Below are 14,770 nucleotides of genomic sequence, written 5' to 3'. Positions count from 1 at the left end.
GATTCTGACACTACATACCCAGAGTTAGCACAGACCACACAAGTTAACACAAGCTCCCCTTCAGATGCCAGCTGCAATTCTCAGGTAGTGTCCCCAAGCTACCTGCACATCTGCCTACAGCTGGCTACAAATTCAAGAGTTCCCATGATTCCCCTCAGGTTTGATAATTTGTTAAAACAATTCACAGATCTTGCTGAAAATGCTATACTTACAATTACAGTTTTATTATAAAGAATAAAACTCAAAAACAGCCAAATGTAACAGACGAATGGGGAAAGGCGGAGGGGTAGGGGACGGATACAGAGTTTCCATGCCCTCTCTGGGTGTGCCACTCTCCCAGCACACCCACCCAATGCACTCCATCAACCAGGAAGCTCACTGAGTATCGTTTTCCAGGGTTTTTATACGGGGCTTCATTGCGTAGGCACGACTGATTGACCCACTGGCCACATGACTGAACCCGATCTTTAGTCCTTCTCCCCTCCTCCTGAAATCTGCGGGGCGGGGCTGAAAGTTCCAACCCTTTAATCATGTGGTTGGCTTTTCTAGAAACCAGTCCCCATCCTGAAGCTATCCAGAGATCCTGCCCTGAGTCATCTTATTAGTATAAACTCAGGTACCGTCAAAAGGGGCTGGTTATGAGTAACAAAAGACATTCCCACCACTCAGGAAATTCCCAATTCCCCAGCTTTGTGGCAAGAACAGGGGGACAAAGATCAAATGTATTTTTTTAATACCACTGAGTGGTTTATGAACATCTATGTGCAGGGTCAGTCATTGCAGTATTGTTCAATAGCGAAAGATTGGGGAAAATATTATCCATCCGAACAGGAGACTGGTTAGAAATTATGGTATTCTATAGAAGGGAATAATATGCAGCTTTAAAAAATAGACTGAGGAAGCTTTCAATGTGCTGATATGAAAAGATCTAAAAGATATATTGTAGCAAAGTACAAAAACTTTGTATGTTATAGTATGCTTTGTATGTTACCTTTTTGTACAGAATTGGGGAAAATGGTAATCTGTGTTTGTATTCACTTGTGTCTGCACAGACAGCATGTAAAAACAGTGGCTACTTAGTGTCTGTGAGTGTGGAGGACTGGGCGGGGGGGGCGGGGAGAAGTATAGGGAGGAATTCCCACTAGATATATCACTACTTATATTTTTTACTCTGGTTTTATAATCATATGAATATATTATTTAGTCAAAAATTAAATTTAAAAATTAAAATAAAAAATACATCTTTATTGAAGAAAAATGGTGTAGGCAGAGGATGTGGTAAGGATGGTGGTTTTGACCTCTGCTGGGTATTAGAATCATATGTGGAGATTCTGAAAATAATTTATGTTCTATCTGAGCTAGTTAAGGGACTACCTGTTTTAGATATCACAGAACTGTATGCTGGGCTGTCGGTAGGCAAACTGGCACCACCTCTCCTTGGGCTGGGGCCTGTTTCCCAGGATCCTCTTTTCTCTGTGGTTCCGGGCTAGAGCTGCCAAGAGAGGAGCTTGAAGGAAGACAGATGTGGGCAAGAGGCTATTACTCTTGGAGGGTTGTGGTGCTGAGACACTGACCCACAGACACAGAGGGGACACCGGTGTCCTGGCTGTCCTCTCCTCCTCATCCAGCTTGTCTTCCCAACTGCCGGTCTAACCAACCGGCAGCAGCTGGCCCTTGCCTGAGCCCACAGCAGCAGGAGTTTCCACAGTGGAGGAAGTTTCCGTGAGCTCTTCCTTGATGGGCCCACCTCAGTGGCCAACACAGGGCTTCTCTCATGCTCCTCCAGGCTGCGAGCCACGCGCCCAGCTGGTGCTGCCGCCTGCATCTGTTGGAGACTGTTCTTCTGATCCACCAACTCTCCATCCAGACCTTTTCACCTCCCCAGCTCCTCTCGCATTCTGCAAGCCCCGATTTCAGTATTAAACCCCACATCGCTGTAAGACTTGCAGTGGCTCTGTTTTCCTGTCTGAACTCTGACTGATACATGCCATTTTAAGTTTGACTTTGGTAAGGGAAAGAAAAAAGAGCTTGGTTGAGTGCTTAGGGACAAAGAGATCTGCTACACTCACTAGACAGTCTCCAGACCTTTACAGCAGTCGTAAAGCTGTGTTTACTGGGAATAAAAGCATGAACTTGGCCATGAGACAAACTGGCTTCATCAGTTAACAACTGTGTCATCCCGGGCAGCTTATTTAATCTCTCCGAGCCTCATCTTCCCCCTCCATGAAGTGTGGAATTGATCATCCCTTCCTCATAAGATTGTTCTAAGGATTAAATGAGATAATTCATTTAGTGTTTAGTACCTGGCACAAAGCTAAAAAAAAAAGCTACTATCACAGATCCAAGAGTTTCTGGAAATAGTGCAGAAAAATATTCTAAAAATAGCTCTGTTTAACTTAACTACACATGCTCGATTAAGAATTTTTAAAAGACCTTTACAAATGGGCAGTTAAAACTGACAAGGGAATGAAGAAAATCATTGGGGCGATGCACAAACATATATACACAGCACAGACGCAGAGAGGAAACTGGGCACCGAGCCACTGGCTGCTCTAAGGACATCTCTCCACCTACTGGGACCTGGAAATTTGATTTTAATAGCATCTTGAGATGCAGGGCTACATGGAAGACAGGGACAAGGAGCAGGGACCTTGTAAGGTGAATATTTGGATGAGAGAGCCCCATTTAAGCCAGGATTCCAAAGGGCTGTCCCACAAAGATGAAAAGTAAGGAACATTGCTGGTCTTCACCTTTCTCTAAGTGAGATGGGGGGAAAAACTCTCTTAAGAATATATAACAGAAGCCAGCTCTCATGCAGGTCTGGAGCTCAAACTCACACTGCGTGCATGGCCCCCCAAAATCCCAAGCCAAGGATGTGAAGTTGCACCAGGCTGGTAGCACTGCCATGCTCTGTGTTCCTGGGCAAAGTAAACACAAATCCTCTTCGGAGAAACCAACAAAACCCAGGCATCAAACATTCCCACAGATAACGTTCCAAGAACTATGAACTCACAGTCACAATAATTATTTTAAAAAAATAAAAAGGAAACACAGCCCTATATGCAAGAGTTAGCTGAGATAACCTACTGAGCAACCAGGTCTACAAAGATTTCAGACATTGGAATTAGTGTTTATAAAATATAAATGTTTTAGATGTTTGAAGAAAGAAATTTGGAAATCAAAATTATGAGTAAAAGAAGAGACTATCAACTGACTAGGTAGATTTAAACACGCATATTGTACACCCGCCCACCCACACACCCAAAACAATTGAAAATAAATTCAGTGGATGGATTGAACAGTGGAGTGGGTGCAGGCAAAGAGAGAACTGGCGTGCTGGATCTGAAGAAATTACACAGACTGCACTCCAGAGAGATAAAATAAGTGGAAAACATCGCAGACAGGTTAATAAAACAAAATAAGAAGATGCAACATTGAAGTTCCAGAAGGAGAAAAAAGGGAATGGGGGAGAGGATATTAGCTAAGATTTTTCCAAAAGTGCATGATACATGATATGATGTGATATTCCGTAGATTCAGGAAGCCCAAAGGGCTTCAAGTAAAATAAATAAAAAGAAATCCTCAGCAAAGCACATAATAAAATTTTATGTTATCAAAGATAAAGAGAAGCTCCTAAAAGCAGCCAGATAAAAGACACATTACCTACAAACAACTACACGTAGATGGCAAGCAGCTTCTCAATGCCATGATTCTGTGAAGAAGCCATCCCCATGTACCAGCCAGCAGCCCTCGTCATTCTTTGGGGACTGCCCGCACAGGCCTGCAGGTTCCCCAGGGGGACGTCTGCACACACAATAGGCATAATATTCAAATGGCTTATTTCGGACGAGCATGATTATATCCAGTTTGATGTCTTCCCCGGAAGTCCGACTGGAAAGGATTCTATCAGCTGATTCCCTTGCTCTCTAGTTTCATATTGGGATCAGCCAATGGGGACCCCAAAATGAGCCTAGAGGGCAGGAGGAGAGTAGGGTCAGCAGTGTTATTCCCCTGGGTCCCTGTGCAGTCACCTGGGCCTGGCTGCAACCTAAGGTATCTGTTCCTCACAAGGCGGCCTTCTCTCCTTCAATGTTCCCGTTACTACTCCCCTCCTTCGCCCTGGATTCCGGGGCAGTAACTGCTCTGCTGCTAAAGCTCTGTGTCACTTCCTGCACTGTCTCCTGTGGGGCCCCTGCGTCTTTCACACACATTAGCAAATAAACCCTCCTGAATTTATCCTAACCTGGGCGTGCCACCTGTGTCCTGGTGGGACCCTGCCTGAAACACTTTCCAGCTTCTCCAGGACTCTGTGGACACTCTTTCAGAGTCAGAACCTACTTTTTCCTGCTTTTGATTCTCTTATAAAGCTCTGTGCTCAGGGGAGAAATGTTCAATAAAGGCTGATAGAATTACCAGCCTTACAAAATATGAATACACCATATGTGCTCGCTACCTTGAACGTACTCTATTTCCATCTGAAATGAAGTGATGAAGGTTGAATACTGCTCTATCACTTCTGGAGCCACTGTCTGTGGAAAGTTGTCTGTGGACAACTCCGTGATCCACATGGAGTTGGTTTCTTGGGCTAGTTCTTGTGTGAAACAAACCCATCTCTGGTTCCCTTTGAGCTTGTGGCATGAAATCAGGGCTAGTGTGGGGAATTATTGCAAGTGTTTCATGGGACCTAGGAAAGCCAGGGTAGCCCTGGAGTAGCTAACTTTATATCCCTGAAGCAGAGGTGTGTCATGTCTCTGTTGAGGGAAACCACTTTTTCGAATAACCTGAAAATTCTCTTCTCTCTTCATCTCTAAAGGAGCCTACAGTCATGTTCACTGCAGGAAAGTCTCATTACTCAAAGTTGTTCAAAGCAAATGTTACCTTTTACCTTTGTTTTCTACTCTTCTCCTGCTGGTGAAATTCCAGAGGAACTTCTTTTCTGGATACTTTGTTCTGTGCCTGTTCTATTAGGAGCCACCCAGCGTCGTGACAGCTGCTGAAATACTGAGTTGCCAGCACCCTGCGCTTGTGCTGCACTCTGCCCCGCCCACTAGTGGTGTAAAGGTGTCAGAGCAGCGGCTCCTCCTTCAGACGCCGGAGGCTGCCAATGATGAATCCTTCAGCCCTCCCTATTTCTCAACCTCTTCCTTCCTCTCCACAGAGTTCTTGCTTGATGCAGCTTTCTTGCCAGAAGAGGATCAACTTTAATGGACAACAGCTGTCTTGGACCCTAGTTTGAGTCAAAGCGCCCAAGAAATGTAGGACATCCTGCTGCATAGAATAAGCCGCTTTGGAGTAACCATTATGAGATCCAGCCCTTTTGACGTGAGCCTCCAATTCAACACACTGCAGGAAGGATTGCACACTGTCAGAGAGATGAGGCAGGGCCAGATGCCCCCTCTTCACCACCACCTGTGTCTTTCTCTATCCTCCTCTCACATTCTCTCCTGATGGGGGGTATACTGTACACTCCCCATGGTGCAGCTCAGTATTTCAGTCAGTCATGGTTCTCCAAAAAAGAAACAATATATATAAAATGAGATGTACCATAAGGAATTGGCTCATGCAATTACGGAAGCTGAGAAGTCCCATGATCCGTCATCTGCAAGCTGGAGCCCCAGGAAAGCCAGTGGTGTAATCCCAGTCCAAGTTCCAAGTCCTGAGAACCAGGACCACCAATGGTGGAAGTCCCAGTCCAAGGGCAGGGGAAGAACAGTGCCCCAGCGCATCCATCATGCAGAGAGAGAACTCAAGCTTCCTCCGAATTTTTGTTCTATCAGGCCGCCAACAGACTGGATGATGCCCACCCACATGGGGGAGGGTCACCTGCTTTACCCAGTCCACCAACTCACATGCTTCTCTCTTCCGGAAACACCCTCACAGACACACCCAGAAATAATGTTTAACCAGATATTGGGCATCTCGCGCCCAGTCAGGTTGACACATAAAATTGAACATCACAGGGAAGAATTATTTGGAAAGAAAAAGCACCAAGCCAAAATAAAGTTCACATAATAATGAGAGGAGGTAAATGGTCGCAAGAGAAAGGTTTGTCGGGTTTGTAGATGCTCTAAGATGAAGAATTCAAAATTGCTAACTGTTCCCTCACATACTTCACAAGAAAGCACAGTAGAGGCTGCCATCTAACGTCCAGGATGAAGCCCAGAGGGAGCTTCAGAGGCTGGGCAGCACGCGCTGTTGTTCAGAGATGAGGCTGGGACTCCCAGGGAAGGGCAGAGCATCCTGAAGGGAGGACAAAAGGGTGATAGGTTGGGGGGGGTACTGGGGGGATGGGGAGCGGCCTGGTGGTGCATCGGTTAAGTGTGCGTGCTCCGCTCCTGCATCCGGGGTTCACAGGTTCGGATCCCGGGCTCGCACCGACCCACCGCTTGTCAAGCCATGCTGTGGCAGCGTCCCCTATAAAGTGGAGGAAGATGGGCACGGATGTTAGCTCAGGGCCAATCTTCCTCAGCAAAAAGAGGAGGATTGGTGACAGATGTTAGCTCAGTGCTAATCTTCCTCACACACAAAAAAAGAGAGACCAGAGGAAGCAACTGTCAGATGCTCATCTGAGGGGGACTCTTGAGAAGTTAAAAGGCGACTGGTGAGAAAAGTAAAAATAAATATTTTGCAACAGTTTCTACCCTCTGTGTACTCGTTTTATTTTAATATTATTTTCTTTGTGATCTTTTCTTTACTTTCTTTACCCACAAACCATTCCAGGTGCTGAAGGTGCAAGTAAAAGTTATGTAGAAGGAGAAGGTCCAACTCACCCCTGGTGCTCAAGAGAAGAGAGTGAGGATGCCCATCTCCCCAACTGGAATTTTGCATTTTCCCCATGAAATGTCGTCAGCATAAATGTCAGTAGGCCTCCACCCTGACTTCACATTAGAATAATCTAGAGAATTTTCAAAAATTAAATCAGAACAGGGGAGGGGCAGTGGGGCTGGACATTTGTGTTTTAGAAGATCCCCGAGTGATCTGAAGGTATAGGCAGGATTGAGAGCACTCAAATGTGCACTGCTGGCACATTTGGTGGATGAGGCAGACATCTTGGAGAAGTGGGACATGTTCTGACACGATTCCTTGGAGAACACCATCCCCACGTACCAGCCAGCAGCCCTTGTCATTCCTTGCGGACTGGCCAGCGGGCTCCCAGGTGAGCCCCTGCACGCACAATAGGAGTGATATTCAAATGGCTTATTTTAGGGCAGCGTGGTTATGTTGTTTTCTTCCTAAATTATTTTTAATCCCAAACCTTCTGAAATCTAGATAAGTTTATGGTTAAAAAACAATGGTTTTCAGTATGGAGATTCCTAAAAAAATTAAAAATGGAAATACCTTACAATCCAGCTACCCCACTACTGGGTATCTATCCAAAGAACCTGAAATCAACAATCCAAAGAGGTTTATGCATCCCCTATGTTCATTGCAGCGTTATTCACTATAGCCAAGACGTGGAAGCAGCCTAAATGTCCCTCGACTGATGATTGGATAAAGAAGATGTGGTATATATATACCATGGAATACTACTCAGCCATAAAAAAGACAAAATTGTTCCATTTGCAACAACATGGATGGACCTGGAGGGTATTATGTTAAGCGAAATAAGCCAGACAGAGAAAGACAAACGCCACATGATTTCACTCATTTGTGGAAGATAAACTAACACACGGACAGAGAGAACAGTTTGGTGGTTATCAGGGGGAAGGAGGTTGGGGGGTTAGCACAAGGGGTGAAGGGATGCATTTCTATTGTCATTGACAAACAATAATGTACAACTAAGAGTGCACAATGTTGTAAACTGTAACATCAATTTAAAAAAGTGATAAATAAATAAATAATAAATAAAATTTGTCATTGAAAGATTAAAAAAAACACAATGGTTTTCTTTGGTGCCAGCTATTGGCTTTTTGCTCTTATTTTGCTTCTGGATATTTTTTTCTGTCATATATTCTGTTATACTGAAAGCACTTTGTCAAAAACACATCCCTCTTTCTGCACTGTCTTTCTCCATCACTCAGTGATTTCTGATTTGCTCTTTGAGCCTCCACACTCAGTTGTTGGGTCTGTGGGAAATACCGCCTGCTCACCCCACCTCAAATCATTGCATTTAGGACATTGTAGTCTGTTGATTAATTCACTTGTCTGTCTCCCGCCTAGACTGTGTAAGTCTGTAGAGGGAACTGACAAAGAGCTACTTGTGTTTATTTCCTCAGTGCCCAGCACGGTCTCTGGCACATGGAAAGGGCTGAGATATTTTAATAAATGAAAGTTATCAAAGGCAAGAATCTTTTCTTGTATTAGTATTGTAATACTAAATTTCAATGCCATTCATGTAGTGCTTGTCTGTCCACTCCTCCTCCCCTAACCTTTAGAAGTGATTCACACAGTGGGATGAAGTTAAGGGGTGGAGAGACGTTAACCGTAAAAGTCTGCTCTGCATTTAGCCTGTAGTTCCATGTCACTTGCTTTCAACTTCCCCTCTGGAGAAAGCGCGTGAAAGCTGAATGGTCTGCTCCGCCCTCTAGTGGTGGCCATGTTGCAGAACACCTTCAAAGAATATCTTGGGGAATTAATACTATGTAAAAGGAATTAATACTATGTAAAAGGAATTAGTACTATGTAAAAGCTCTCCAGAATGGAATTGTAATGCCAGCCTGTGTAACAAGCTGTGTATTACATGGCCAGTTGTTATCTCAGCCTTCTTTTGCTGTTTTTTAAATAAGAGATTTGGGGTTCTTTGGTCAAGGGTCTGTTGTCATACTCAGCAGGAGGATGTCCCTGGAAAGGAGTTTGTGCAGAGTCCTCACCTCTCTAAATGTTGGGGGTCCCAGCAGCATCCCATAGGCCACTTCAAGTGTTTTCTTTCTTCCATACCCCAGATATCTTTCCACATGGTACAGGGGCACCTGTGCAGATCACGCTTGGTAAGGCTCCAGGATTATTGTCCCTTAGAGTAAATATTCAAATAAAACTGTACAATAATAATCCAATGTAGCCCAATATAACTGACCCATAATGCACCCTGAGGTACTTAATCAAGCCTCATTGAGTTAAAGTTATTTTTGTTTCTGAGTTTTGTTGTTGTTGATAGTGGTGGCGAGTGGTAATTTTTTGTTTGTTATATATTTTTTTATTGGTGAGGAAGATAGGCCCTGAGCTAACATCTGTGCCAATATTCCTCTATTTTTTTGTGTGTGGGATGCTGCCACAGCATGCCTCGATGAGTGGTGTGTAGGTCCACGCCCAGGAACGAACCCGGGAACCTCAGGCCGCAAAACGGGGCGCATGAACTTAACCACTACGCTACTGGGCCGGCCCCTGTTCGTTCGACTTTTTAATTCAATCATGACAATAGAAAGCTGTTGCTGGGACTCTGGGGAAGAAATCTAGAATATCACTGAAGCCAGCAGCTTTATGGAACCTACCACATAAAATCTGTTGATAAGGGGAAAGAATATTCCGATTCTGATCTGACATTTTTATAGCTAGGAGCTATGTAGAAAATGAGGGACAGAAGGACAGGACAGAGAATCCGCAGAGAGGGAACAGTACTGTTGCCTACGGACTGCATTTTATTGGCAAGTTGCAAACACTTTCTCCAAATTGCAGGCACATTTTTGAGTCCTGACAATGTGGTTCATGAAGCAATTTGTAGTCATGGTTTCTTTCACAAAATGATGATGTTTAAGAACATCTTGTAATTAGGTCCAAGGAAAACAGTGTTTATACTATGAGCTGAGTATAGGCCGAGGGTCTGAGTTCTCATTAGCCCAGTGGTTGATTCACTGATGCCAAGTGTCTGTTGTCAAGGAAGACAGTAGAGCAGTTCCCCAGGTGACATTCCACAAGGGGCTTCTTTATAACAGCAGTTCACTCAGGCAAATGCGAATGGCAATCCATACCCTAATCCGGTCTGATGAAATGTGTACCTGTTAAATATATTCTTCTCACCTCAAATCCACTTGGGAGAAAATAGAGATTTTCCCAGCAAATGTGAGGCCCCTGGAAATATGCAAGTACTCACAGATAAGAGTATCAGACCACGCATTTTGAGCAAGTGCCAAAAGCGAGGCTAAAGAGACAAAGCTCTATTTTCAATGCTGGATCACAACCGACTCCTTAGAGCTGGGAGCTAGAGTCAGAACAGGCTGCAGCGGGGCCCCTGGTCCCAGTTTGTGCTCTTTGTGTGGAGTTAAGGCTTTGACTGAAATGCTAATTGTGAAAAAAATCTCCTTGGGAACCCATAGGGTTCCACTTTGTTCCCGGCCCAGAGAGGTTAAAATGTGATGACAGTTACGAAGCCCTTTTCTGGTAAAACTCTACAATCCTGTGAAAAGTGTCAGAGGAGACTAATGAATGAAGAAAGGGAACTTCACCTTGTACCTCAAAGTTGAAGGATGGAGTAGAAAATTAACCTAACTGCTGCATATTCCTGCTGCCCAAATCCCTCAGTCCATTCTTGATAATACATCACACACACACACACACACACACACACACACACACACACCTCTTTTCGTCTTTCCAGCAGAGTATGTTTTGTTTCCAGTGTTGCTTTCTTTCTTTTTTTTGTGAGGAAGACTGGCTCTGAGCTAACATCCATTGCCAATCCTCCTCTTTTTGCTGAGGAAGATTAGTGTTGAGCTAACACCATACCCAACTTCCTCCATTTTGTATGTGGGACACTGCCACAGCATGGCTTGATGAGTGGTGTGTAGGTCCATGCCCAGAATCTGAACCCACAAACCCCGGGACGCCAAAGCAGAGTGCATGAACTGAACTACCATGCCACCAGGCCAGCCCCTTTCTGGTGTTTCTTTACAGGGGAGGCAGGTAAGAAGGGAAAGGATTGCCTAAGTGAAGGGAATAGGCTGTATTTGAGAACTTCAATCCCTTTGCCAAAGGCATATACCCGGATATAGGATGACTCTGAGCTCAGAGTGAATCAGTAAGTTCAGACGGAACCCAAACCAAAGCTCTTGTCCTCAGCGCCCCCCTTCCCCTCCTGTCCAGTTGCCCACCCTCATTCCTTACTTCCTTTACCACCATCCTTTAGTGTCCTCCTGAGGGAAAGCTGACTTGGGAATCATTTCCCTTCTCTATCAGCTTCTCTTGGCTCTTGACTGATGAGCAAGGGCTGGAGAAAATACCACATGGATAACATAGCTTTGACTTTGGAAGATTCACTCTAATGCAGTTTTCTGCTACCACTCAAAGAATCTCAAAAGGTCCCCTATTTCCTGCCCACTCTTTAATCTCGTGAGGAAGGAGAAGATCAAATGTGCTATTTCCCATTTTAAAGTGTGGATTCCTGAGGCTGAAAATCTGAACTGTTGGCCATAAGCGAAATTGTGAAAAAGGCATTTGGTATATTCCCTTACCTTTTAGTGTCTCCTCCTCCTTCCTCCCCCCTCCCTTCAATTCCTTTTCCTTCCTGACTTAGTCAGTGCAGAACCTTCCAAGAGCAAATTCTCAGCTAGCTCTCAGCCCTCCCACCTTCCACCTGTTTAGTTGATCACCAGTAGGGTCCTGAGGTACAGTGCATTTTAACAAGGGGTCTTAATTCTTAGCAGTGACAAGCTGGTGGGTAGGCAGAGACCCTCTCTGTACCCTGGGATCATGCCCATGTAGAGCCTGCCTTGGGAGGAATATGGTCAAGTTCTCCCTGGAAAAGTCAGTCGCTCTGAAAGCCTGTCCTAAGACTCTGCTCCCTCACCAGCATAACCTGCAAAGTGTGGATTTTCTTTCGAGAGAAGATTGACAATAGTTACCCACGTGAATTTCTCTTTGTCTTCATTTGCTTTTTGATCTCAGAGGGATTTCTTACTGCTTTAATCAAGCAGCTACTGTTTCACAGAACACAACATTTTTTTCAGATACAATTTTTTCAAATTGGTTTAAATTAAGGAACAAGCCTGGGCGCGCAAAGATCTGGGTTCTCATTCTTATCTGCCACTTGGTAGCTGTGTGACCTTGAGCAAGTCTATTCATTCTACAGACACGAGTGCCTGCCGTGTGCCAGGCACTGGGACAGAACGGTGAGGAAGGCACGGGAAATCAACCCGAGAAACACGCCTCTACAATTCGCTCTAAAGGAGGTTTGTCCATGACACTCAAGAACAGAGAGGAAAGAGGTTCTAAGTCTGTTTAGAGAAAGGAAAACCTTTCACAAAACAGGTAGAACTTCAGCTCTAGTCCTTTGTCAGCTGCACTAGACCACGAGCTTTTTTAAAGCACCTACTGATTTGAAAACTACACATTTCACTTCTATTGGTGGTGACAGTGACAAGTTGATCACTCATATGTGACTTTCAAAGTTCAAGGTTAACAAATGTCTCTATCTCCCAACTAATAGAAAGACTTTTTATTTATTTATTTTTTTGTGAGGAAGATCAGCCCTGAGCTAACATCCATGCCAATCCTCCTCTTTTTGCTGAGGAAGACTGGCCCTGGGCTAACATCTGTGCCCATCTTCCTCCACTTTATATGGGACGCCACCACAGCGTGGCCTGACAAGCGGTGCATCGGTGAGCACCTGGGATCCGAACCCGGGCTGCCAGCTGTGGAGCATGCGCGCTTAACCGCCACGCCATGAGGCCGGCTCCTAGAAAGACTTTAGAACACTCTGAGCCAGTAATCTCCTCCATCTGGTTTTAATTCTACCCTATTTTTATAACCACAAATCAATCATTATTATTATGTTGCTTTATACAAGCCAAGCCTGTTTAGAATTATCTAAATATTTAGTAATTTCTTTGCTTACTATATCTTTTTGCTTTCACTCCTTCCGAGTTCAATTTTGTTCTTCCTGAAGTAGAAGAGTCTAAGAGTGCACTCTCAATTATTATTTTAATGATAATTTAGTACACCATAGAATTTTGAATTGATGACTATCTGCTCTCAGCAACTTGAAGATATTAGTGCACTGTCTTCTGACTTACAGTATTGCTATTGAGAATTCTTATATTAATCTAATTATTGTCCATTTTGGGTAATTTGATTTTTCTCTCTTTTGCTTGGTACGATCTTTTTCTTTGAAATTCTGCTGTTTCATACAGTGTATTTAGGAACAGATTTATTTTTATTTATCCTGATCAGGACTTCTTGAACTTTCTGAATTTCAGGACTTCTTGAACTTTCTGAATCTTACATGTTTCATAAATTTTGGAAAATTCTTGGTCATTGTACCTTCCGATGTTGCCTCTTCCCTATTTTTTACATATTTTCTTTCTGGAACTCCTAATAGATACCTTTTCATCTTATCCTCCATGTCTCTTCATCTCTTCATATTTTTCATCTCTTAGTCTCTCTGTGATTTTATCTTCCAGTTTGCTAAGGCTCACTTAGCTCTTTCTAATCTGTCTATTGAGTTTTTCATTTTAGTGAATACATATTTCATTTCTTATATCGTGTTTATTTTGTCATCTTTGCAGTCTTATTTTTCTCCTGTTTTTTCTGTATTATGTCTTTCATTCTTAGGCATCCAGAGTGCTGTCTGTGGGATCTGCTGATTCCCACTCATCGTAGCTCGTGTGTTTTATAATTTTGGATTGCGAATTTATATCCAGTGAGCCTTTATCTGTGAGGATGGTGTGAGGCCTGGATGAGAGCTGTGGTCCTTCAGCAAGGCTGTATGTTTGCCTCTGTCAAATGCCTCCGGGCTTAAAAAACCGAGATCAGTTTTTACATGAATCACTCAGACTGGGGGTTCCCAAGCCACAAGTGCAAGCCCCAAACCCATGTGAGGGCGGGTCTTGGTGATAAATTCTCAGAGGAGACTTTCCTTTTCAACACTCAACTTCCTTGTCACCTCCCAGTCAGCGGGTGGGTTCATTTCAGGACCTCTCAATCTCTGAAAATAAGAGTTCTTTGAGTCTCATTTCAACTCCAAGCCTTCTGTGCAGCCAGGGCCCTCCTGTCTCCACATGTATTTTACCCACCAAGCTTTGCACTACTGGGATGCAGACTCTCTTCTCCCTCTCGCTTCCTCCCAGGACAACCGCACACCCCCCTCCTCCGCGCTGCTCTCGTTTTCAGTTCTCTTTTCAGCTTTACCCCTGAACATTTCCCACACTTTCTTGTAAACTCAGCTATGCACTGAAAAGTATGTTTGGTATAATTCATCCAGCATTTCTAAGTATTTTATAATCAGAGGCTCCACAATTTCCTATATCGTTAGAAATGTGCATCCCAATATACTCTACAAACTAGATCACAGAGGAATTTTTAAGTAGGTTAAATCATTTTGTTATGTGAAAAGGTGGCCATATTAGCTGGTGTGTGTGCTCAAGAGAATTAGTCATGGTTAACATACTACTACCTCAAAAATTGAGAACAGGGGACTCGAGTGGATAGAGAGCAAAACTAATGCCTTTTGAGGAAGAGATTAGCAGAGAATTGTACAGCTGCAGGGCCTTGGAGACGAATGTACTCATCCCTTCATCAGTTATCTGGTGCATGTTTACTATGACCCAGAAACTGCTAGGGATGCAGTTCCTCCTCTTATAAATCTCACCTTCTGGCGCGCAGCCAGGGACACAGCCAACGGCAAGCAAACGATTCAGTAACATAGTTGCAGATGGTGATAAAGGCTGCAGAGAAACCGGGACCGGGAGGTATCCCCTTGCATGGAGAAGTAACAATGAGAAGGAGCCAGCCAGAAGAGGGGCTGGGAAGAGCTTCCCGCAGGAAGACAGCCTGCAATTCAGTGGCAGAGAGCATTGGGAACCCTGAAACCAGAGCAGGCGGAGGGTCCCGGGAATACAGAA

Source organism: Diceros bicornis, chromosome 14, assembly GCF_020826845.1.
Source record: "Diceros bicornis minor isolate mBicDic1 chromosome 14, mDicBic1.mat.cur, whole genome shotgun sequence".
Lineage (NCBI taxonomy): Eukaryota > Metazoa > Chordata > Mammalia > Perissodactyla > Rhinocerotidae > Diceros > Diceros bicornis.
Note: the sequence above shows the minus strand (reverse complement) of the source record.